General features: G+C 41.3%; 1 non-coding gene across 1 annotated transcript; it reads left to right on the forward strand.

The window, feature by feature from the left end:
* Window positions 1-20,865: 20,865 nt before the first annotated feature.
* LOC130510245 (small nucleolar RNA R71) lies at window positions 20,866-20,972 on the forward strand. Its single transcript, XR_008943923.1, has one exon. It is a non-coding gene; the product is annotated as a small nucleolar RNA R71 (small nucleolar RNA).
* The last annotated feature ends 2,865 nt before the right edge of the window (window positions 20,973-23,837 follow it).

Genomic DNA, 23,837 nt, shown 5'->3' on the forward strand with positions numbered 1-23,837 from the left:
CCGACTCGGACTGCGGCTGGTTGAGGTAAGGGCCGAACCTTCTTCTAGCCTGCTGGCCATTGGGTTGGTTCTGGTTTCCCTGACCCATGAGATTCATCTGTGCAGTCAAGGTGTTGAGGGCTTCCGTGAGCTGAGCTTGTCCGGCCTGCAAGGCTTGGAGTTGGGCATTGATCTCAGCTGCACCATTAAGGTCTCCCATATCTCCTGAAAGTAAGAAGAAAGGAGATCAAGTGTAAAGGGAAATGGTAAAGAAAGGAAGAAGAAAGAAAGAAGAAAATTGACTTAAGAAATAAAAGAAAAGAAAGAATGAATGCAAATGAATGAATGAATGCAAATCTTTTTTTTTTTTTATTTATGAAAATTAATTTCGAAATTCTTTTAATAAGGAAAGTAAGAATCTTTTTTTTTTTTTAAGTTTGAATTAAAAATCGAAAAGGAATAAAAAAAAAGAAAGAAGATCAAGATTAAATGCAATCAAAGAATATAAAGAATGATTGAAAGATTTTTTTTTTTTTTTAATAAATGATGATTGGATTTCAAAAATGAATGCATGCAATCAGAATGAATGCAATGACAATCAAAAATGAATGCAAAGCTAATTAATCTAGATGATTGATGCAATTACAAAACAAGTTAATGCAAATAATCAATTCAACCTCCAAAAATGGAAGGTAAAAATCGACCAAGAGCAAAAACAAGTTGTAAAACAGATTGGATGCACAACAAAGATCTACCAAAATGCAAGAAGAACAATGATGAACATCAAGAACACCAAGAACACAATGCAACAATTTTTTTTTGACTTTTGATGCAAATAAAAAAAGATATGATGACAATAACAGGATGATGAACAAGCAAAAGGGAGTAGAAACAACCAAAGCTTGCAGGAGCCTTAAGCTCTGATACCAAAAATGTTGTGGGCAAGAACCCAAACTGGCCGGATGGTTGTTTTAGAGAGAGAGATTGGCGACTGGATGGAGAGAGTATTGGTGCTTGATTTGTACCTGAAATAAGGAGAGATTTTTATGAGTTTTCTTATGAGTTAAAAATGAAGAACAGAAAGAAAACTAATAAGAAAAATAAGAACAGAAGCAAATATGATTTTTACGGGATTTTCAGATGCAGAATAAAAGATGATGCGAACAGAAACAAAATGAAATAAAAATCAAAAGCAAGGATAGAGAGATGGAGGATGGATTCAAGTTGTTGGACTGAAGTCTCTCTCAACAAGAACAGTGGATGGAGATGGATAGATGTGGGATTTGCTTGCTGGACTGAAGTCTCTCTCAAGACAAATCAATGGATGAGGATGGAGTGTAAATCGCCACAAGCTTTGATGGAAGAAAGCTTGATAAGATCTTGAAATGCTCTCTGGCTGCTTCTCACAAACTAGAAAGACTTAAGGGTTTTTGTTTTGCTTCAGCAAATAAAATTTCATGAAAGACTAAGTGCCAAAATCGGCCACCAACAAGAGTTATATAGGGAACTCCCTAATGGACTCAAAAACATAAAAGGCTTAAGCAAGAAATAAAAATAAAACAAGGCCAACAATTGCCCAAGTCTTTGAACCGAAAATAAATTAAAATAGAAGGTAAACCGGCTTGGTAGAGATTGCCTTGACCAGAGCTAATAACATGCTTGCATGCTGCCTCATTAAAACCTTACCAAGAAAAACCCAATTGGGACAAAAACTGGGTGAGGAAAAAGAGTACAGCACATGTTACTCACTCTGATGGTTGGCTGATTCTCTTAACCGGAAATAGGCTGGTTGGGTGGATTGAGAGTTGATTCTGAACCGAGATTGAATGTGGAGAGGATGAGGCCGGTTCGGTTATGGACGATGGAAGAGAACTGAATTGGACCGGGCTGATCTTGAACTTCTATGGAGCCGGTTGGGTCTTCAATCTTCAAACCAGACATCTCTTGAATCAATAGCTGTTTGAGACCTTGATCAATCAGTTCTTGAACCGCCTTGGTGAAACCATTCCTTAACCTTGCTGAACCTGATCTTGTAGTCGGACCCTTATGCACTTGGGGAACCTCAGCTTGAGTGACCACAACACCTCTGGTTCTCAATTTCACCCTCTTCAGATTCACCTTCTGAATCAAGCTGCTCCTCTTGAATCTTCTTCTTATTCTTCTGTCGTTGGCTTGACTCAGCATGGACTGCGTTCTTCTTACCATTGCCTTGTGTCGGCCTGGAACTCTTTCTCCCCCCACGGATGATAAACTGAACAGATTTGGTTTTGGTTTTGCTTTTACCCGCCTTTGAAAAAGATCCAATTCCACCGTCTAAAGTAGACTGTGACATTGATTTCTTTGATTTCAAGGCTCGCCCGGTTCCGCAGGTGGACTGTTTGCGCATAGTAGCTTGAGTTGGTGGAAGAGTGATTTCAACATCACTGTCATCTTCATCATCAGCAACTTCAATGAGCCTTCTTTTGCTCCCTTGCTTCTTTTTTGCTCCATCAGATGAACCATCATCAGCCTCAGCAGCTGCCGAGAAAATTCCAATAAGTTGCTGACTCTCTAAATCCATTGTATTCAACGGTGTAAAAGTTGGATCGAAACTTGAACCATCATCTGTCATCTCTTTCTCTCTTGAACCATCTGTCATCTCTTTCTAGCTTCGTTAGAGTTTAGGTTTCTGCGTTATTTTTTTTTCTTAGGTCGTGAAAGATGACTGCGTGAGTTTAGGTAATATTTTTAGGGTTCTTTTTGTATTTTAGTGTAATTTTAAAAATTATACCAATTATTTACTTATTTCCCATTGGTCAGAAACTCAAGCATTATTAGAAATTTATACACATGGCCACGAACTTTGTTTTAAATTTCTAATATTTGTCGTCAAGCAGCTGCGTCTTCTGCGTCTCCTCAATAACATGAACCCTAGGCTAGCTGCTTCTAAGTTTTTTTTTTTTTTTTGAAGATAGCTGCTTCTAAGTTGTATATTTTTTTCTTGTGCCTAAGTTGTATACTCTTTGCGGTCAGTTTTTAGATAGAAGAGTTTTAAGTTACTTGATCCTCACGTAATGTGTAATGTGCTAAAACGTCATGATCTTATGGTGTGTAGTGGTTAACTGTTAGTCTCTTACAGTTCTGGAAGATTTTTTTTTCCATTTACTGCTGCTTTTAATATCTTACTATGTTCTTCTTCTTTTCTATAGAGACATCTAAATAGCTTTCGCCACAGATGCAGGCAAAATAAATGGTAATCATTGTTACTAATATGAAGAGAAGTAGTGAAACATGATCAGTCAAGACACAAAAAGAAAAGTTTAGCGGGCCTCAATGATTTCCCGCGTCCCGCATCGGCCCGTCTCGCCCGGCCCGGTACCATCGCGGTCCTGTCCCGCAAGACCCGCAACTAAACGGGCCGTAACATCTGTGCCCAATCCCGCCATGCAGTGGGTCTTTACGGGCCCGGCCCGCGGGCAAGCCTTTATTTTGCCATCTCTAAGAAAGAAGTTAGAAGATAACCCCAAGATGGATTTGTAGCCCTTAAATTAAAACAATCAATGGTTAATGTTTTAATTTTGATGGTTAAAATTATATTTTATATTAAACTGTATTTTTGATAAAGTTTTAAATTTTAAAACTTGGATTTTATGATTATATGTTGATTTGTTTTATGTGTGCTTTAAATATGAAGTTTAAAGTTTAGGGTATATAATTGAGTGAGTTTAGGGTTTGGTATATAGTGTTTTGGGTTTCGATTTAACATTTAAGATTATATTTTTAAATAACAAAAATATTAGAGTTTTAACATTTGTAGTTAGAATTTATGGTATATTGTTTAAAGTTTGAAATTTAATGTTTTACTAGATGATAATTTGCATCCTACGCGGAGTGAATATTTTTTTAAAAAATATTATAACGAATATACATTTTGTTATCAATAACATTCTTTACATTTGATTAGAGGTGGACATTCGAGTACCATTTGATTTGGTTCGGTCCGGATCATTGTGGTTCAGTTTCGGTTCTTTATATACCAAAATTTTGCACCCATCAGTACATTTAACCAATTTTTGTTAAAGTTCAGTACTATTTTTTGGATCAGACTTGGTTTGTTTTTTAGATTTAGATTTTTTGTCCAACTCTATATTTTTATTGTAACAAAGTTTAAACAAAAATGATGATGGTTCATATTGATTTTGGGTATGCAACAATTTTTAAACTAAAAACAATTTTACTATGTATGTGACTCATTTAGTTAATCACTAAAAACTGTTCTAGGTCCATTTGAGGAAAACAATGGACTGAACTTAAAAAAATATTACCATTTCAAATTGTCGATTGACACTTCTAAATGTTCCATTTGGTATTGTGATGAATAGAAATGGGGTTAGGTTTAAGAAATCAAATTTGATATGCACTACATGTTCTCGTTAGGTGATTTTAGTAGTTTCTAAATAAATCTTCGTTGTATCGATTTCTTGTAAGATTTTTGAACAATATTAATTAATAAAATCTTATTCTTTCTATAGTAGTCAATTGTTTCTCAATGAATATATAGGAGATTAATGTAATCACATAAATCAAAACAATACATCTTGTTTATTTTATTTTTTTTGATGGTAAATAAATCAAAATAATCATTTTATTTAGTGTATATGGTATGTAATTAAATTTTAATGATATTAACATAAATATATAGTATCTTTTGATATAAATATTTTTTTATTGAGATTTATTACTCATGTGATTTTATTAACATTTGTATATTCTATGTAACAAAAAATTTAAACCATTGATCTCAGAATTTTGATGTGATATTGTTTTGATGAAAATTTCAAAATTAAATATTAAGGTCTCAATACGTTTTCAATGCAAATTCCAAAATTATCATATTTATATGTATATATATATATGTATATATTATTTAATGTGAATGTCTATTATATAAAAAATCATATTAATACAACTTTATGATCATTTCTATCTTATTATAATAAAAACAATTAAACCACTTATCAAAAAATATTCAAAGTAATTTACAGCTGTTTTAAAAATTTTAAATGTAACATATAAGAAAAAAATCTTTTTTTAATTATAAGGTTAATATGATTGTTTAATTTATTTTAATAATAAAAAATTAAACAAAAATGAAGAAGGATACAAAAATTGCTATCAAATATTTATTATATATAATCATTAATTGTCTTAGGAAAGAATACTTTCTATTAATATTTTGGATTAATATAATGTTTCCTATTAATTAGATTTTGGACCAACATTTTTTCAATTGATTCTTAAACTGACACATAAGATAAATTGACATCTTAATTAAGTGGCAACTCTTTTTTTTTTTTTTTTTTTTTTTTTTGACAGCAACAAACAGACTCATATAGACTCTGTTATCCAAACTGGTAGCTCTGCATCCATATGAACGACAAAAGACGGTTGCTTCCTTACACTGCGTGCTAGACTGTCCGCCTTGTTATTTTCTGTTCGTGGTATATGAACGAGCTCTGAACTGTTGAAACTTCTCTTCAGGACGAAGATATCCTCTAGGTAACTTGCAAAGGCTGGCCACTCTTCTGGTTCCGAAACCATCTTCACCAACTGAGAACAATCCGTTGCAAACGTAACTGAAAACTGCCTTAGATTCCGCATACATTCCATTGCCCAAATAAGGGACTCTATTTCTGAGTGTAGGGCCGAACTAGCCGCTCTTGTATTCCTTGCTCCCATAAGTCCATCAAAACCTTCCAGTGTGCTATACCATCCTTGGCCTGAAAATTGGTCATGTTCTTTCCATGAGCCATCCGTAAAGCACCATCGTCCGGGTATATTGGGTATCACTGGATCTGACAGGCTAGTACTGTCTAACTCCTGAGTCACACTCGCTTGTGCCTCGTCCCATAATAATGCCTCCTTCTCTGCCAGTTTAAGGGTCTCTAAAGGATCAATATCCAAATTACTAAACACTTTATTATTTCGTGCTTTCCATATGTACCATAAGATCCACGCAAAATGATGGTCATTCCATCCTGGTGGGATCCTCCAAAATAAATAATCTATGTTTGTAAACAGCGACTGTGTCGGGAAAATATTCAGATTTGAAGGGATTTTTGACAAAGCCCAAAGCTCTTTTGTAATTATGAAAAACTTAAGGTTAAAACTTTTTAAATGTTTTTCTATTAATATATAGGGGATGGGTATAGGTCAAAGTATGTGGTTTGGGGTTTAGGGTTAAAGGTTCGAAATAGATATGGTTTGATATAATGTTTAGAAAATATTTAACTTTATAATTTTATATTTAATATTTGTAGTTTAAATTTTAAAATATTATAATTTTATATTAAAAATATTGAATACTTAGAGTAAAATCAATCAATGGTCATGAAAAAAACAATAGAAATTTCAATTTTAGTTCTTTTTAATTTGTTTTAAGAATTGCTTAAATTTAAAGAATATAGTTACGGGTTTAAATCAAAAACTAAAATGGAATTTTAAATTAAATATATTTTTTAAATGATTAAAATTTGAGTTTACCTCTAAACTATAAATCTAAACCTTAAACTTTAAATAATTAAGATATATCGGATTTAATGTTTAAAGTAATTTTTATAACTTTATAATTCTATAGTTTATGATTTGAGGTTTAGATTTAAGAAAATATTAAAGTTAGTGTCTTGTAAGTAAGAGTTGTATAAGTGATTGTAAGAGAACATATATCTCAAAGTCAAGTTAAAGTATCAACTTGTTGTGGTCACCCAAGCTGAGGTTCCCCAAGTTCACAAGGGTCCGACTGCAAGGTCAGGTGCGAGGAACTTAAAGAATGGTTTTACCAAGGCTGTCCAAGAGATGATTGATCAAGGCCTCAAACAGCTCTTGATCCAAGAGATGTCCAGCTTACAGATTGAAGACCCGACCGGCTCCATAGAGGTTCAAGACCAGCCCGCTCCGATTCAGTTCTCTTCCATCGTCCATAACCGAACCGGCCTGATCATTTCCACATTCAGTCTCGGTTCAGACCCCTCTCCAATTCCATCCGGTTCTGAGTAATCCACCTGAGCTAAATAAGGTAAGCTGGTAAGTATCAATTATGATTTCTAACCGGTTTTGTCTTTGGTTTATTTCAGGTTTGTTTTTATTTATTTTCTGGTTTAATAAACTTATGGGCAAACGGTTGGCCTTTTATTTATTTTCTTTCTTTGAGTCCAATAATTTTCAAGGCATTTGTTAGCCTTTGCTTTAGAGTCCAAGAGTGTCAGCCCATGATGTTTTAGGCCTTTGTGTCGATTTTTAGAAGTCCAAGAGAGTCCATGTTGCTTTGCTTCAAGTCCCCTAGAAGGGCATAGCTGCAGGGTATATAATCCCCACTATAAGCAGCCTTGTATTTTTTTTAGCTTATGAAATATATGAGTCAGTTTGCCCCTAGAGCAAAGCAAAACCCTTAAGTCTTCTTGTTGAGAGAATTGGCTAGAAGCAACCGGATCTTATCAAGCTTTCCACCACCAAGCTTGTGGCGATTCATCACCCATCGATTTGCCTTGAGAGAGACTTCAGTCCAGCAAGCAAATCCCACATCTATCCATCTCCCATCCACTGTTCTTGTTGAGAGAGACTTCAGTCCAGAAACTTGAATCCATCCACCATTTTCTATCCTTGTTCTTTGATTTTTATTTCATTTTGTTTCAGTTTTCATATCATTTAATCTGCATCTGAAAATCCCATAAAAATCATATTTGCTTCTGTTCTTCATTTTCTCATTAGTTTACTTTCTGTTCTTTCATTTAAACTCATAAGAAAACTCATAAAAATCTCTTTGTTTCAGGTACAAACATATACCATTTTACTCTCCATCCGGCCGCCCCTCTCAAATCCGACCATTCGGCCTGTTTGAGATCTTGCCCACAACATTTTGGTATCAGAGCTTAAGGCTCCTGAAAACTTTGGTTGATTCTACTCCTTTCATTGCTTACCTATCATTTTTATTGTCATCATATTTTATTGCATCAGAAAAGTCAAAAAAACAATTGTTGCATTGTGTTCTTGATTGTTCATCATTGTTCTTGCTGCATTTTGCTAGATCATTTTTGTGCATCCATTCTGTCAGTCAACCTGTTTGTCTTCTTGGTCGATTTTTACCTTCCATTATTGGAGACTGAATTGATTATTTGCATTAAATCGGTTTGCAATTGCATAAAATCATCTAGAATTATTGGTTTGCATTCATTCTTGATTATCATTTCATTTAATTAGATCATTGCATTAATTTTCATTTTTCAATCATCATTTATTTTTAAAAAAAGATTCTTACTTTCCTTTTTAAATTTTCGAATTTTATTTTCCCAAATCAAAAAAAAAAAGATTTCCATTCATTGTTTGCATTTAGTTTTGATTCAATTTCCATTTCAAGTTTAGTTCCTTCTTTTCTTTAAGTCTCTCTTTCTTGTTTACTTTGCTAAATCCTTTTGCATTTGATCTTTCTTTTCTCTCTTAGTTCCAGGAGATATGTGAGACCTAAATGGTGCACCAATCCAAGCTGAGATTAATGCTCAGTTACTAGCCGGCCATGCTCAGCTCACGGCCGCTATTACTACTGTTACCGAGCAGCTGGCTCGAATGGAAGAAAGGAACCAACCCAATGGTCCACAACCAAGGGGAAGGAACCAACCTGCCCAAGATGATTATGATTCCCGGTCTGATGAGGACAGTTCGGATTCTGAACCACCCAACCGTGAGGCGCATCGACCAGCCTGAGCTGGACGAAGTGGACGGAGGGACCATCGGATCCAAGGCGATGGGAGTCCGATCCGAAGGAGGTTCCGGGACGAGGACGTTGCATAGCAAAGGAGGCAAGGACCTCAAGCTTACCCCACCGACCTTTGCTGGAAAGGTTAACCCGGACGCTTACATCGAATGGGAAAGGCGCACGGAGTACATCTTTGAGTACTACCGTTATTCCGATGCCAAGAAGATTGCACTAGCCGCGGCCCAACTGACTGACAATGCTCTGACCTGGTGGGACAGAGAAGTTGCTGAGGCCGGCCGAGTCTATAGAGTTGAGACATGGGACGAGATGCGATCCAAGCTTCGCGCTAGGTATGTTTCGACCTATTACAAACGTGACTTACTAAAACGTTTTCGTAAGTTGTCTTAGGGAATTAGGTCCGTGTAGGAATACTTTGAAGAGTTTGAGGCTCTTAGGAACAAGCTTAAGACCCGGGAACCAGATGAGACGATGATGGCCCAATTCCTAGAAGGTCTACAAGACCGTAACGCCTGCAAGGTGGAGAGGCAGCCGTACGCCAACTTGAACGACCTCCTCCACTATGCTATCCAAGCCGAGCAGCACATTAAAAGGAAGAATGCGTCTACTGCAAGGAGCAAGACTCCATGGGCGCAATCCGGTTCCAAAGGCGTTGAGAAGAACAAATTCATAGAGGTGGAGAACCGATTCAAGAAGAACCAAACCGACCCATCTAAAGCCGGCTCATCAGACCAAGGTAAGGTTGATACACTAAAAATGAATCCTTGCTACTGCCAAGTTAACAGTTGCAATTGTAGTAATTGAGATTCAAATCCAGAGGACCAGTCTACACTCTAGTTCTATGAGTTCCGAAATCAAGCTAAGAAGAAGATAATGATTTGGTTTTAAAAGTGACGTAGAGAACAAGTAAAAAGCACAAGTGATGAATTCAAGTTAAAAGGAGCTAATCTAGGATGAATGCGAGTGATCTCAATCACGACCGAGCAGCTATTCAGGTTCGATGCAGTTCTATCTAGAACTCGGAGAACATGCTAGAGCAACACACTGTCGTGTAGTTATTCCTTTCACCGATCAGACCTAGCTCCTAAGATATCGCTTGGTCTGAGATCTGATGGTGAACCTTAATGATTGACTCCGATTTGTTCACAATGCACATTAACATCTACTTTCGTGTGGCTAAGGATGCAGTGCTCATTCATACAAGATCTAGCAACCTATTACACTTTTGATGCACAGATTTACTTAGGATCAAACGCTAGATGATCAGTTTAGCGCAGGCATGAAACAATGAATGAATGAAAATTTACTAAATGATAACCTATCTATGCTCAGTCACGAATGCACTCTATCACCCTAGATCAACAGTCGACTACTCAATCATGATGCAGTGAAGAACAACAGATGAAACTGAAATACTCATGATCAGATTAAGAAGAATAAAACTAGGGTTCAGGTTGTTCTTCTCTATGGAAGAGATGAGCCGTCGCCCTTATAAAAAGCTTGAATCCAAAAGTATGAAACTTATCTTGCAAAAACTAGCGTCAGAAATAAAAATAGTATAGATGGTGTTTTTATATGGAGGCGCCATTAGGTAGAATAGAGATTAGGACAACAGAGCTTTAATTCCCGAAATAAGTGTTTCCATATTCGTCGGGAACAATCTCGGGATCACTCTGTTTGCTTGTTCCGCTTGAGAACAGTCTCGGGACTGTTCTTCTTAAGTGTTCTCCGCAGGATTGCTCCAAAAAGACATCTTCTCTTCATGCACCTTCTCTTCACTCTTCTACCAACTCCAGACCTGTAAAAGATCAAAAAGGACTAGACTGACACGAGTTAGTGACTTGAAACAAATGAAAACATATATACATTGATGTGAAAAACACCATATATCAATTCCCCCAGACTTAGATCCTTGTTTGTCCTCGAACAAGGCAAGTACCAAGAACAGGGATAAAGCGTGGGAACTCACTTATTCTCAGCACCATACTCTTACCACAAATCTCTGAACCATACAAGCTATAGATTAGGACCACACACACTTACTGAGAACCCCTGATCGTTGTTCGAAGATCTGCTCCTTACTATACATCTCAACCTGAAAAGGCAATACTTTCGAGACAAAATTTCTTATGTTCAATTAAGATCAGCGTGAGCTTCTTGTCACAGGCTCTACTCAGGGAGAACGGGCTAGGTATAGAACAGGCTAACTTTTATGGTGGAGTTCAAGAGTGTTTAGGGGTTACCAAGAGCGGATGCAGGATATCGCACAAAATGGTCGTGAGAGGACAGCTCCATTAAGGTCCATAGTCCTTACTCATCTCTGCTAGTCGGACTGCTCTCTGATAGATCGATCATAGGACTGCTCTGCGCGATTCAACTTCCCTTCAGAAAACTTCACTGAAAGTACCATTACTTTCTCAACTTCCTCAGTGGCATGCATCATGGATTCTTCCCCTTCTCGTCACCAGTAAACAAAAGCAAAAACAAAAACTTTCTTTTTCTTTTCTTTTCTTTTCTTCTCTTTTTTTTTATATATACTGAAATACAAGATGCTGGGGTGACGAGGAAGGAGGTAACAAGTGATGTACATGATGCCACTGGTGATTCATCATGGTTCGTTCTAGCCACTTCCTTCTTTTGTTGTTCTCTCTGGTATCGGAACAGGCTCTCATTGATTGTTCTCTTGTCTGCACTGATTGTTCCGCCTTCACTGTGTGAGCATTGATGAGTAAGAACTGCGTCGATCCTTTCCTCTCCGACCTTTTTGCACATATCTGCACATAAAGTACTAGAAAAGCAATTGCATGAGGGTGGAACAAAAGGTTAGGATTCAAGGTGGGAACTAGCTAAAGATGAGCTAGCCACTCAGAAACAGAAAGAGGGATAAAATCGGATAAGAAGTCCTGAGTGTAGTTCTCATTCTCGCCTGATCTAGTGCCCATGACAAGAAGAATTAAAGTCCAGATTAAGTTCAGATAAAGTGGAGTTAAGTCTGCCCAGTGTAACCTGATCGGTATAGAACTTATGGAGTGTCAAATGAGATAAGTCAGGGTGTTCCAGGTTCATGTGTGGGTCTTTCATCACTGCTAAGGTCACTGAATAAGAAGGTTAAACCACGAGGTGGTTAAAAGAGCATCACAAAATAAGGTCATGATTCCCACAATAGTTTTGACTGATTCGATCCTAAAAACTGACTCGATAAAGACATTAAAATGACACAAGGACTGACTCGAAAAGCACACAAGCGAATATAATATAATTGCTCTCCCAGACTTAGTTCACACCATCTCTGGTTGTGAAAATAAATCAGAGGAAGCTGAAACACACCAAACAGAAGCAAATAACATGAAAAATAAATAGTTCAGATGGATAAGACAAAGGGATAGAAATAGGCCTTTCGGACTCAGTCTGAATCGCCGCTACCGGAGTGACCAGCTGTCCTCCTGTTCCTCGGAAGTCTCTCTCCTCCAGTGGATGTTCCGGCTTGTTCCTTGCTTGGGCGCCTCGTGCTCTGCAGTGTGTGCTCGCCTTGAGTATCCTCTTCAAGAGGCTGTTGTTCTTCTTCTGGGAGTCTACCATCCAGCGTCTGTTGACGTGATCATCAGTCACATCAGTGAAGTCCTCCAGGTCATACTCACCATCAGCCGCTGGAGTCACATGCTCCACATCGTCCATATCATCATCATCATTTGCTGGGGGCGCACGGGGATCATCGCAGAGGTGCTCCGCATCAGGAAGGAACACAAGAAGTCTGTGAACCCAGGTATAGGGAGCTTGCAGTACAGAGAGTTCCCTTCCTTGTCAGCGAACTTGTAAATGTTCTCGTCGCGCAAGATGTGGCACGCGATTAGGTAAGGAGTATCGATGTACTCATACTCTGGAACAACCGTGTAGGAGCTGAGGTTGATGTTGAAGCGCTGGAACAAGGGAGTGAGCAGACTGCCGCAACGATCTTTATTGTCATTGGTTCTAATCAGGGTGTCTCTGCGCTCAGCGAATATGGAGATGAGGTGGAACCCTGGATTGGTCTTGACTTCCTCGATCGGTACCAGCTTGTCTCTGCGCACTTCATCCTCAAGCCCTGTGTAGAGGACCTGGAGCTCTCCATTTGTGATCTTCGAGGTGTACTCCTTCGCGAACAAGATGTTTGACACGATCTTGGCAACGATCAGCAGAGTGGGGTTTCGGATCTGCGACTGGTAAGCTTTGCGAGAGGTGAACTTGCCGGTTGCAATGAGATCCCAAAAGATATCCGCCGGTTTGAACTTCTTCTCCACTGAAACCCCTCTAGGCGTGTCTGCAATCTCGAGTAGCTCATTCAGATCGTTGAGAGAGATGGAGCAGAACTTGCCGTCAGCCATGAAAGAGAAGGAGCAGTTCTCGTAAGTAGGCGCAGTGGGGTTCTGGTAAGTGATATGGCATGTCGAGAGCACTTGCCTAACCAAATCCGGGTAGAGAACCTGGGCTTGGAAACAGAGAGGAGCAAGACCCATAGCCTGCAGCGTGTCAAACACCTCAGTGTCAAGGCCGAGAATGGCTAGGGTCTCCTGGTACGCGAACCGTGTGGGCAAGATCTCCGCTAAGAGGAGCCAGTTGTACCTCGCCGCTGACTCCTTATCCCATCCATCCACATTGTAGTAAAGGAGCAGTGGGTCATTGATGTTGATCGGTTCACCCTTATTCTTGTTTGGCCATGGGTAACCAGGCGGAGCTCTCGCGGCTGGAGGAGGTGTGCTCTTGATCGCTTTTGGGTGTCTCGTGCGTGGAGGCATCTGCAAAACAAAAGCAATATCCTAGAATCAGCACAGTTCATCGGTTGTTCTAGAAACGATGGAACAAACCAATATTTCAGTTTTACTCAAGTCCACCGATTTCTAAACAACCTACACAAACCTCCAATCTTGACAACACAAATCACAAGCATCAAAAATCACATTCAACAAATCGGTTCCTATCCCATTCGAAATCAATCATCAATTCAATCCTAGTAGCAAGTATTAAATCAAAAGCTACAATCTAGGACCAAATCGCAAGGCATAAAGGAAGAGAGGATCTGAGAAGACACTCCCAATTCGCGATTTGCATGCGCAAAAGAGGAAGAAATCTTGAGTGATTACCTTGATTGGAGAGGTGATTCCTGCAAAACAAACCAATCTCTAGAGAACCCAAGAGGTAAGAACCAAAAATCGTGAAGATGGAATCAAAGGGGAGGGGTGATTTGCGGCGAGAGAGAAAGAGATAGTGGGGGAGTGGAGTGAGTGGGCCTCAAATAGGCCAACCTAACCGCTTCCCCTTCCCCTTTTTTAATTTTTTTTGGTCGAGAACTTACCTGGGAACAATCGGCGGAACAACCGCTGGAGTGTTCTCCTGAGAAGGTCTCGAATTTTCTTGATTTTTTAACCTGCAAGTTAGTTCCTAAAAATGATAAAAACAAAAACCAGCAATATTTACACTCACCAGTGGGTTGCCTCCCACCAAGCGCTTGTTTTCTGTCACTAGTTTGACTTCAATGAGCCGATTAGGCTTGAGGGGGATCGCTTAAGGGTATCTCTACACCTTCAGCGATTGTTGTGTCAGCAAGATATGGCTTGAGACGCTGACCATTAACAACAAATTCTCCACCTCTTGTATCCAGCAACACAACAGCTCCATACGGGTGAACCTCCTTGATGGTGAAAGGTCCAGACCACCTTGATTTAAGCTTTCCAGGGAAAAGCTTAACCCTGGAATGAAGAGTAAGACCTGATAATTCGGAGCAAAGCTTCTGCTGATGATCAGTTTGTCATGGAATGCCTTGGTCTTTTCCTTGTAGATCTTAGAGCTCTCATAGGCCAGATGCCTGATCTCTTCTATCCCGTGGATCTGAATGGTTCGCCTCTCCTTGGCGGATTTGATGTCGAAGTTGAGTAGTTTGACAGCCCAAGCCGCCTTGTACTCTAGCTCAACAGGTAGGTGACACACCTTGCCATAGACCAGATGATAGGGAGTGGTCACTAATGGGGTATTGTAGGCAGTTCTGTACGCCCAGAGAGCATCGTCAAGCTTGAGGGACCAGTCCTTACGGTGATGTTAACCGTCTTCTGCAGGATGCTCCTGATCTCTCTGTTGGAAACTTCCACTTGACCACTTGTTTGGGATGATAGGCGGTTGCATCCTTGTGTTTCACGTCATTCTTGCTCAGCAGTCCTTGGAACAACTTATTGATGAAGTGAGTTTCACCATCGCTTATAACCACTCTAGGCACTCCAAATCTTGGAAAGATGATGGAGGTGAACATCTTGGTTTCAACTCGCGCATCATTGGTTGGGCTAGCAATCGCTTCCACCCACTTGGAGACATAGTTAACATCAACCAAGATGTACTCGTTCTTGTGAGAGACTGGGAACGGTCCCATGAAATCGATCCCCAGCAGTCGAACACTTCAACTTCCAAGATGTAGTTCTGAGGCATCTCGTTTCTCTTGGTTATACTCCCCATCCGTTGGCTTGAATTGCATCGTGATATGAAAGCGTGGGCATCCCTAAACATAGTGGGCCACCAGAAACCGGCTTGGAGAATCTTGGAAACTGTCTTGAAGGTGGCAAAGTGACCAGCATAGGAGGAACCATGACAGTGATGGAGGATCCCTGGAATATCAGCTTCTGGAACAAACCTTCTGAATATCACATCCTTGCCTTGCCGATACAGATACGGCTCATCCCAGAAGTAGTGCCTTACTTCCCTTAGAAATTTCCTCTTCTCATTCCCAGTGAACCTCAAAGCTTCCTTCTCAGCTGCCAGGAAGTTGGCAATCTCAGCAAACCAAGGAAGATTCGGATATTGCTTCTAGATCACTGCAGCGAATGCTTCGTCTACGCGGGAACAGTCCTTGCTGACAAGTGACGACTGTTCCATGTTTCACAGACCAATCTCATTGACGTATTCCATCGGTTGTTCCTCGTCAAGAACTGTCTCATCTGAGACTTTCATCCTGGAGAGATGATCTGCCACTCCATTGTCAACTCCTTTCTTGTCTCTTATCTCTAGATCAAACTCTTGGAGCAAGAGAATCCATCTTAAGAGCCGCGGTTTAGCATCCTTCTTCGTGAGTAGGTACTTAAGAGCCGTGTGGTCTGTGTGCACGATCACCTTTGATCCAACTAGGTAGGATCTGAACTTCTCAAAAGCGAACACGATGGAAATGAGCTCCTTCTCTGTGGTTGCGTATCGACACTGAGCCTCATCCAAAGTTCTGCTCGCATAGTATATCACGTGCAGCTTCTTGTCTTTACGCTGTCCAAGGACTGCTCCTACTGCAAAATCACTCGCATCTGTCATGATCTCAAAAGGAAGATCCCAGTCTGGAGGTTGGACAACCGGTGCACTGACTAGAGATCCCTTGATCGTGTGGAATGCGGCTAGGCAGTCGCTGTCAAAGGCGAATTGAGCTTCTTTGCAGAGCAACCGAGTGAGTGATCTCGCGATCTTAGAGAAGTCCTGGATGAACCTCCTATAGAAACCAGCGTGTCCCAAGAAACTCCTTATTCCCTTCACTGAAGTTGGTGGCTGCAGACTCATCATGACCTCTATCTTTGCCTTGTCCACCTCAATGCCTTTCTCTGATATCTTGTGTCCCATAACAATCCCATCTCTGACCATGAAGTGGCATTTCTTCCAGTTCAGCACTAGATGTTTCTCCTCGCATCGCTTCAGCACCCTGCACAAGTTTGACAAACAGACATGAAATGAGCTTCTATAGACGCTGAAATCGTCCATGAAAACCTCCATTATGTCTTCTATTAGATCAGTAAAAATCGACATCATGCAGCGTTGGAAGGTCGCTGGAGCATTGCACAAGCCGAAGGGCATCCTCCTGTATGCATATGTTCCATATGGGTATGTGAACGTCGTCTTCTCCTGATCGTCTGGGTGGATGGGAATCTGAAAGAAACCTGAACAACCATCTAAAAAGCAATAGTAAGGGTGGTTAGCCAATCTCTCAAGCATCTGATCAATAAAAGGAAGTGGGAAGTAATCCTTACGAGTCGCAGCATTCACCTTACGAAAATCAATGCACATGCGATGACCAGTAACTGTTCTAGTAGGGATCAATTCATTCTTTTCATTTGTTATCACAGTGATCCCACCTGTTGGGCCCAAATATGACCCTCTAGCTAGTAATAAACAACAAGAAATGATAACGGGCCGTGATAGGCCCATCATGGATTAAATCCTCAGAAGCAGCTAAGACAGAGCCGGAGGCTGTGAGCTGAAGATGTTCATTAGAGAGGTCGAGGAAAAGAGGCAGCTCGTGGACAAATATATAGGCGCAGGACCCGGTCAAAGGGGAGCTGTTACAAATCTCTCAAATCACGGAGAGATCTCGGGAACCAGTTGGTAGCGACCAAAGGGGGCCGGAAGCTATTTAAAGAAGACATCAAACAATGCTCAAAGGATCCGCATTCTTACTATTCATAAGCAATAGCTCTCAAATTCATTACTTTCCTTGTAAACGTTATAAACATCTCTTGTAAACAATTCTTGCAAAAATATCAATAAATCATTCATTCATTCTACAAAGTTCTTACGGGATTCAGCCCACGTTATCTTCCCATTTTGATCTTAACCTGACCTAAAATCAGGAGGTGAGTTTAGTCCCTCACAATTGGCGCCGTCTGTGGGAAGAAACAATTGAATCCCTTACTCCAACTTAAGGATGAATCCAGTCGATCAGACAACAAATCCATCTAACCACTGAATAGTGTCACGATGAACAGTATCCTGATGAACAGTATCCCGATGAACAACACTCAGATGACCAGTACTGGAAGAACAGTATCTCGATGAACATTATCTCGATGAACAGTATCTCGATGAACAGTATCCCGATGAACAGTATCCCGATGAACAGTACTCGGATGAACAGTACTGGAAGAACAGTATCTCGATGAACAGTATCTCGATGAACAGTATCTCGATGAATAGTATCTCGATGAACAGTGCTGGAGCAGCCAACACGAGAACCTCCAGTGGGATTGATCCAGGGCTCCCAGCCCTTGTTACCCCTCAGCATCAACCTGCTCCGAACCAAACGGAGGCTCAGCTCTCTGAGATCCGTCGCACGATGATGCAGTTGGTAGACAAAGCTCAGGAAAGCGAGCGTACCATGCAACAGCTAGCCGCTCGGCAGCAACGATTCGAAGAGATCACTAGATCTCTAATCGCAACAACCCAACCACCGCAACGTCGGGGCTCGGGAGTTACCTTCCGAGATCGAATAACCGACCCCTCGTTCCCTCGAGGACGTCTAGATTTTTCCCTTGATAACACTGGTTCGGGAGAACAGGACCTGGTCAAAGAGGTAGCTCGTGGACAAATAAATAGGCGCAGGACCCGGTCAAAGGGGAGCAGTTACAAATCCCTCAAATCACGGTGGAGATCTCGGGAACTAGTTGGTAGGGACCAAAGGGGGCATGAGGCTATTTAAAGAAGACATCAAACAATGATCAAAGGATCTGCATTCTTACTATTCATAAGCAATAGCTCTCAAATTCATTACTTTCCTTGTAAACGTTATAAACATCTCTTGTAAACAATTCTTGCAAAAATATCAATAAATCATTCATTCATTCTACAAAGTTCTTACGGGATTCAGCCCACGTTATCTTCCCATTTTGATCTTAACATGACCTAAAATCAGGAGGTGAGTTTAGTCCCTCACACCACCCTTCTTAGGTACTACATGAACATGACTAATCCACTTACTATCAGAGATCGCATAGATCACACCAGCTTCTAGAAGTTTCATTATCTCTTTCTTAACAACATCTTTTAGATTTGGGTTTAACCTCCTTTGATGTTCTACAAAAGTCACTGATTCATCTTCTAGGTGTATTCTATGCATGCACAGATCAGGTGAAATGTCAGGTATGTCAGCTAGAGAATAACCTAATGCCTTACGATATTTCCTCAGTTCACACAAAAGCAGAGCAGTCTCGGCATTGTTCAGGTCAGCATTTATAATGACAGGATACGTAGAATTGGGTCCAAGAAATGCATACCTGAGTCCCTTTGGAAGGGATTTGAACTCTACCTTTGGAGCTTTCCGCTCACTCCATAGGTCATCGATCTGAGCTGTCAGAACAGACGGGTTCTGAGGCGCGGTTGTTCCAGCTGGTTTGCTGGTCTCGCTATTCTCCCCCAGACTTAGATTCGCCACCATCCTCTCAATGCTCCTGGCTGAATCCAGGATCTTGGCATAGCCATCAGCATCAACACTCTCTAAGCTCTGCTCGGCTTCAGCTCTGACTAATGCGAGTTAAAGAGGATCATCAGTGAGAATCTCCTCAATCATTCCCTCATGCGGCTCTAGCGGATCACCCTCTTCTTGGACAGTGAAGGTTTGTCCATCCAACATCGGTTTCTTGAGCATCTGATTCATCTCAAACTTCATCACAGTATCTCCAAGATGGAGATCAATCTTTCCTTGTCGGACATCTATGATAGCACCAACAGTGCATAGGAATGGTCTGCCCAGGATCAGGGGATTCTTTTACTCCTCCTCGAGTTCCAGAACAACGAAATCGGCAGGGACAAGTGTGTTCCCAACCAGAACTTGAAGGTCTTCACGGATTCCAACTGGAGATTTCACAGATCGATCAGCAAACATTAGGGACATCCTGGTAGGCTTGAAGTCCGTGTATCCAAGGCGCTTAGCCACATAATAGGGCATGAGGTTTATGCTTGATCCTAGATCGACCACTGAGCATGAGAAGACTGTTCTCCCAATCTGAACCGAGAGGAAAAAATTTCCCGGATCACCCAGTTTCTTGATCCTTTTGTTCTGGAGCACTGCATTGCACTCCTTAGAGACAATCATGAACTCGCTGTCATCAGATATCTTCCCAGAGATCAGTCCCTTCACAAAGCTACGCATGGATGGTATCATCTGGATCGCACTAATCAGAGGGAGTTTGACAGTTAGATCTTCCAGCATCTTCCTACACTTCATCTCCTTCTTATCCTTGCGTGTAACCTTAGCCGGAATAGGGTAGGGTACTTTTGGTACATACAGACGAGCAGGGGAACGTGCTGCAGTCGGCAGAACAACCCCAACGGGTCGCTCTGCATCAGTCGGAACAGTCTCAGTAGGTCGTTCTGCCTCTTCCTCATCTGTAGGTACATCTTCAGGCGGTTGATCCGACTCCTTCTGCTTTCCTTTCTCAGCAGATGTGAATATCCTGGGGTCCAGATCAGGCAGTTGCTTTCCACTCCTTAGACATACCGCATTGCACTCCTTAGAGTTCTTATCTGTTTTTCCAGGGAGAGTTCCTTGATGTCTCTTCACACTCTCAGCAGTCTGAGCAATCTGAATATCCATCTGTCTCATATGGCTTGAGACATTGTCATACTTGGCACTCAGGTCATTAGACATATGATTCATCCTGGCGTTGATGTCGTTTGTGACCTGGTTCAGTGCTTTTCCCTGGATCTGCTGTCCTTGGAGCAGTTGGCTCATCATATTCGCGAGGCTCTTCATATCATCATGTGGAGCAGTCTGAGCCGGTTGTGCAGCCTGCTGATTAACCGGCTGTTTCTGGCTGTGGAACTGGGCATTCTGAGCTGGGCTGAGGACAAAGGTTCTTCCCTGATTGCCATACGGCCTTTGGTATCCACTGTTCCGACCCTGATTGCCTTGAGCGCTCTCTTGGTTACCGTCTGGTTTAGGGTTGTTGAACAGGTGAGGATTGTTCCTCACGTTAGGGTTCGGGTGATAGTTCTTGAACTGCCATCCTTGCCCATTCACATAGCTCACTTCATGCTGATCCTCAGCCGACTGATCTGCCTTCGATGTGCCTTCCGCGGTTGCTTTATCCTGAGGGGATTCTTCCATGATGAAGACCTGGTTCTGATTGCTCTTAATCAGCTGATCGACCTTGGCAGATAGCTCATCAATCTTGCTGTTATCAACGCTGTTCACCTTCTGAGTGCGATCAGTCTCGCGGTTATTATCAGCTGAGCTTGAGGCCATGTTCTCAATCAATGCGAAGGCACCTTGAGTGGACTGGGTCATGAAATCTCCATTACTGGCTGAGTTCAAAGCGTTCCTATATTTCCAGCCTACTCCATTGTAGAACACTCCCAGCAGGTAGTCTTCCTCAAACCTGTGATGTGGGCACTCTCTGCGGTAGACATTGAATCGTTCCCATGCATCGCAGAACGGCTCGTCTGCTAGCTGCTTGAAGGTCGTGATCTTATGTCTCAGAGCTGTTGTCTTTGATTTTGTGTAGAAGTGACTCAAGAAAGCAGATCGGACTTGTTCCCAAGTGGTGAGCGATCCAGTAGGTAGGGAATCTAGCCAGAGAGCAGCCTTCCCATCAAGCGAGAAAGGGAACAGAGTACACTTGATGAAATCATGTGGTACTCCGTTCGTTTTAGTGAAACCACACATCTTCTCAAAGTGCTCGATGTGGTCCATCGGTATCTCAGCAGGAAGTCCATTGAAGATCTTCCTTTGCACCAGACTTATCAAGGCTGGCTTGATCTCAAAGTCTTGCCTAGTGCACGGTGGAGGGTTGATGGCAGATCGCGTAACAGGCAGATTACGCAGTAGATTTCTCTGGCCGATCGGAACAACCTCCTCCGGTTGGTTCTGCTGATTCGCAGCATTCAGAGCAGCTTGCTCGGCAGCAGTTTGCTGCGCTTGGATTGTTTGCTGCATCTGCTGCATCTTCTATTGCATGAGTGCAAACGCAGCAGTGAGATCATCCGGGTGGTCACCCATGTTGGTGTTCGTAGATATCGGCTGTTGACAGTTCTGTCGTTCCAATCTTGTTAGTTCTTTGTTGGTAAGCTGATGCAATCGTCCTTGTGCGTTGCTCCGAGTGCTTTTACTGGTCATGCACCTGGATCATCAGCTGAAACAAAGAAATAAAAGCAAGTTAGATATCTTAGACTAGATATGAAACCGAAAATTAGAGGTAAAAAATCTGGTCCCCGGCAACGGCGCCAAAACTTGATACACTAAAAATGAATCCTTGCTACTGCCAAGTTAACAGTTGCAATTGTAGTAATTGAGATTCAAATCCAGAGGACCAGTCTACACTCTAGTTCTATGAGTTCCAAAATCAAGCTAAGAAGAAGATAATGATTTGGTTTTAAAAGTGACGTAGAGAACAAGTAAAAAGCACAAGTGATGAATTAAAGTTAAAAGGAGTTAATTTAGGATGAATGCGAGTGATCTCAATCACGACCGAGCAGCTATTCAGGTTCGATGCAGTTCTATCTAGAACTCGGAGAACAGGCTATAGCAACACACTGTCGTGTAGTTATTCCTTTCACCGATCAGACCTAGCTCCTAAGATGTCGCTTGGTCTGAGATCTGATGGTGAACCTTAATGATTGACTCCGATTTGTTCACAATGCACCTTAACATCTACTTTCGTGTGGCTAAGGATGCAGTGCTCATTCATACAAGATCTAGCAACCTATTACACTTTTGATGCACAGATATACTTAGGATCAAACGCTAGATGATCAGTTTAGCGCAGGCATGAAACAATAAATGAATGAAGATTTACTAAATGATAACCTATCTATGCTCAGTCGCGAATGCACTCTATCACCCTAGATCAACAGTCGACTACTCAGTCATGATGCAGTGAAGAACAACAGATGAAACTGAAATACTCATGATCAGATTAAGAAGAATAAAACTAGGGTTCAGGTTGTTCTTCTCTATGGAAGAGATGAGCCGTCGCCCTTACAAAAAGCTTGAATCCAAAAGTATGAAACTTGTCTTGCAAAAACTAGCGTCAGAAATAAAAATAGGATAGATGGTGTTTTTATATGGAGGTGCCATTAGGTAGAATAGAGATTAAGGCAACAGGGCTTTAATTCCCGAAATAGGAGTTTCCATATTCGTCGGGAACAATCTCGGGATCACTCCGTCTGCTTGTTCCGCTTGAGAACAGTCTCGGGACTGTTCCTCTTGAGTGTTCTCCGCAGGATTGCTCCAAAAAGACATCTTCTCTTCATGCACATTCTCTTCACTCTTCTATCAACTCCAGACCTGTAAAAGATCAAAAAGGACTAGACTGACACGAGTTAGTGACTTGAAACAAATGAAAACATATATACATTGATGTGAAAAACACCATATATCAAAGGTTCAAGCTCAATCTCAAAGAACCCGTGACATAACTTGTTTTATGTTTCAGGGAAAGGGACACTATGCCCGGGACTGCCCAAACAAGCGTGTTATGGTTCTTAAGGCCGATGGTGAGTACGAGTCGCAAGATGAGGCCGAGTTGGAGACAGTTGAATCTGGTGACGAGATAGTAGACTACGCTGAGACTGGAGAGTTACTTGTGACCAGACGATCCCTCAGTGCCCTCTTTGATCTGGAAACCATCCAAAGAGAAAACATCTTTCACACAAGATGTAGCGTGGAACAAAATGTATGTAGCCTAATCATTGATGGTGGTTCTTTTACTAATGTGGCTAGCAAGTATCTTGTTGATAAGCTAGGTTTGGTCAAGACGCCCCACCCTCGACCATACAGGCTCAAGTGGCTTAATGATGAGACCGAGCTTAAAATATCCGAACAAGTTTTTGTGTCCTTTAGTATTGGTAAGTACCACGACCAGGTGAAGTGTGATGTAGTCCCTATGCAAGCCGGCCATATACTCTTAGGGAAGCCGTGGCAATTTGATAAGGAGGCCATCCATCATGGCCGGACCAACATCTACAGCTTAAGCCACAACAACAAGAAGCATAGCTTAGCACCACTCAGTTCACAAGAGGTTCATGACATGCAAAAGGCAATGGACCAGACCGGCAAGGTAAGTAAGACTAACCTTTATATTACTTCTGGTCAAGTGCTTAAGTCTTTACATCATGAAACACAGGTGCTACTAATGATCTTTAAGGAAGGTTGTTTTGCAAGTTTTGAGGTCCAAGACGTGCCAGCTGAAGTGCACGTCCTTATGGACAAGTACAAGGACGTCTTTCCTGATGAGATACCAGCCAGTTTACCTCCTATCCGCGGCATAGAACATCAGATAGACCTTGTACCCGACGCGCCCTTACCAAACCGAGCCGCGTATCGTGTTAACCCCGAGGAAGCCAAGGA

Source organism: Raphanus sativus, chromosome 3, assembly GCF_000801105.2.
Source record: "Raphanus sativus cultivar WK10039 chromosome 3, ASM80110v3, whole genome shotgun sequence".
In the NCBI taxonomy this organism is placed as follows: Eukaryota; Viridiplantae; Streptophyta; class Magnoliopsida; order Brassicales; family Brassicaceae; genus Raphanus; species Raphanus sativus.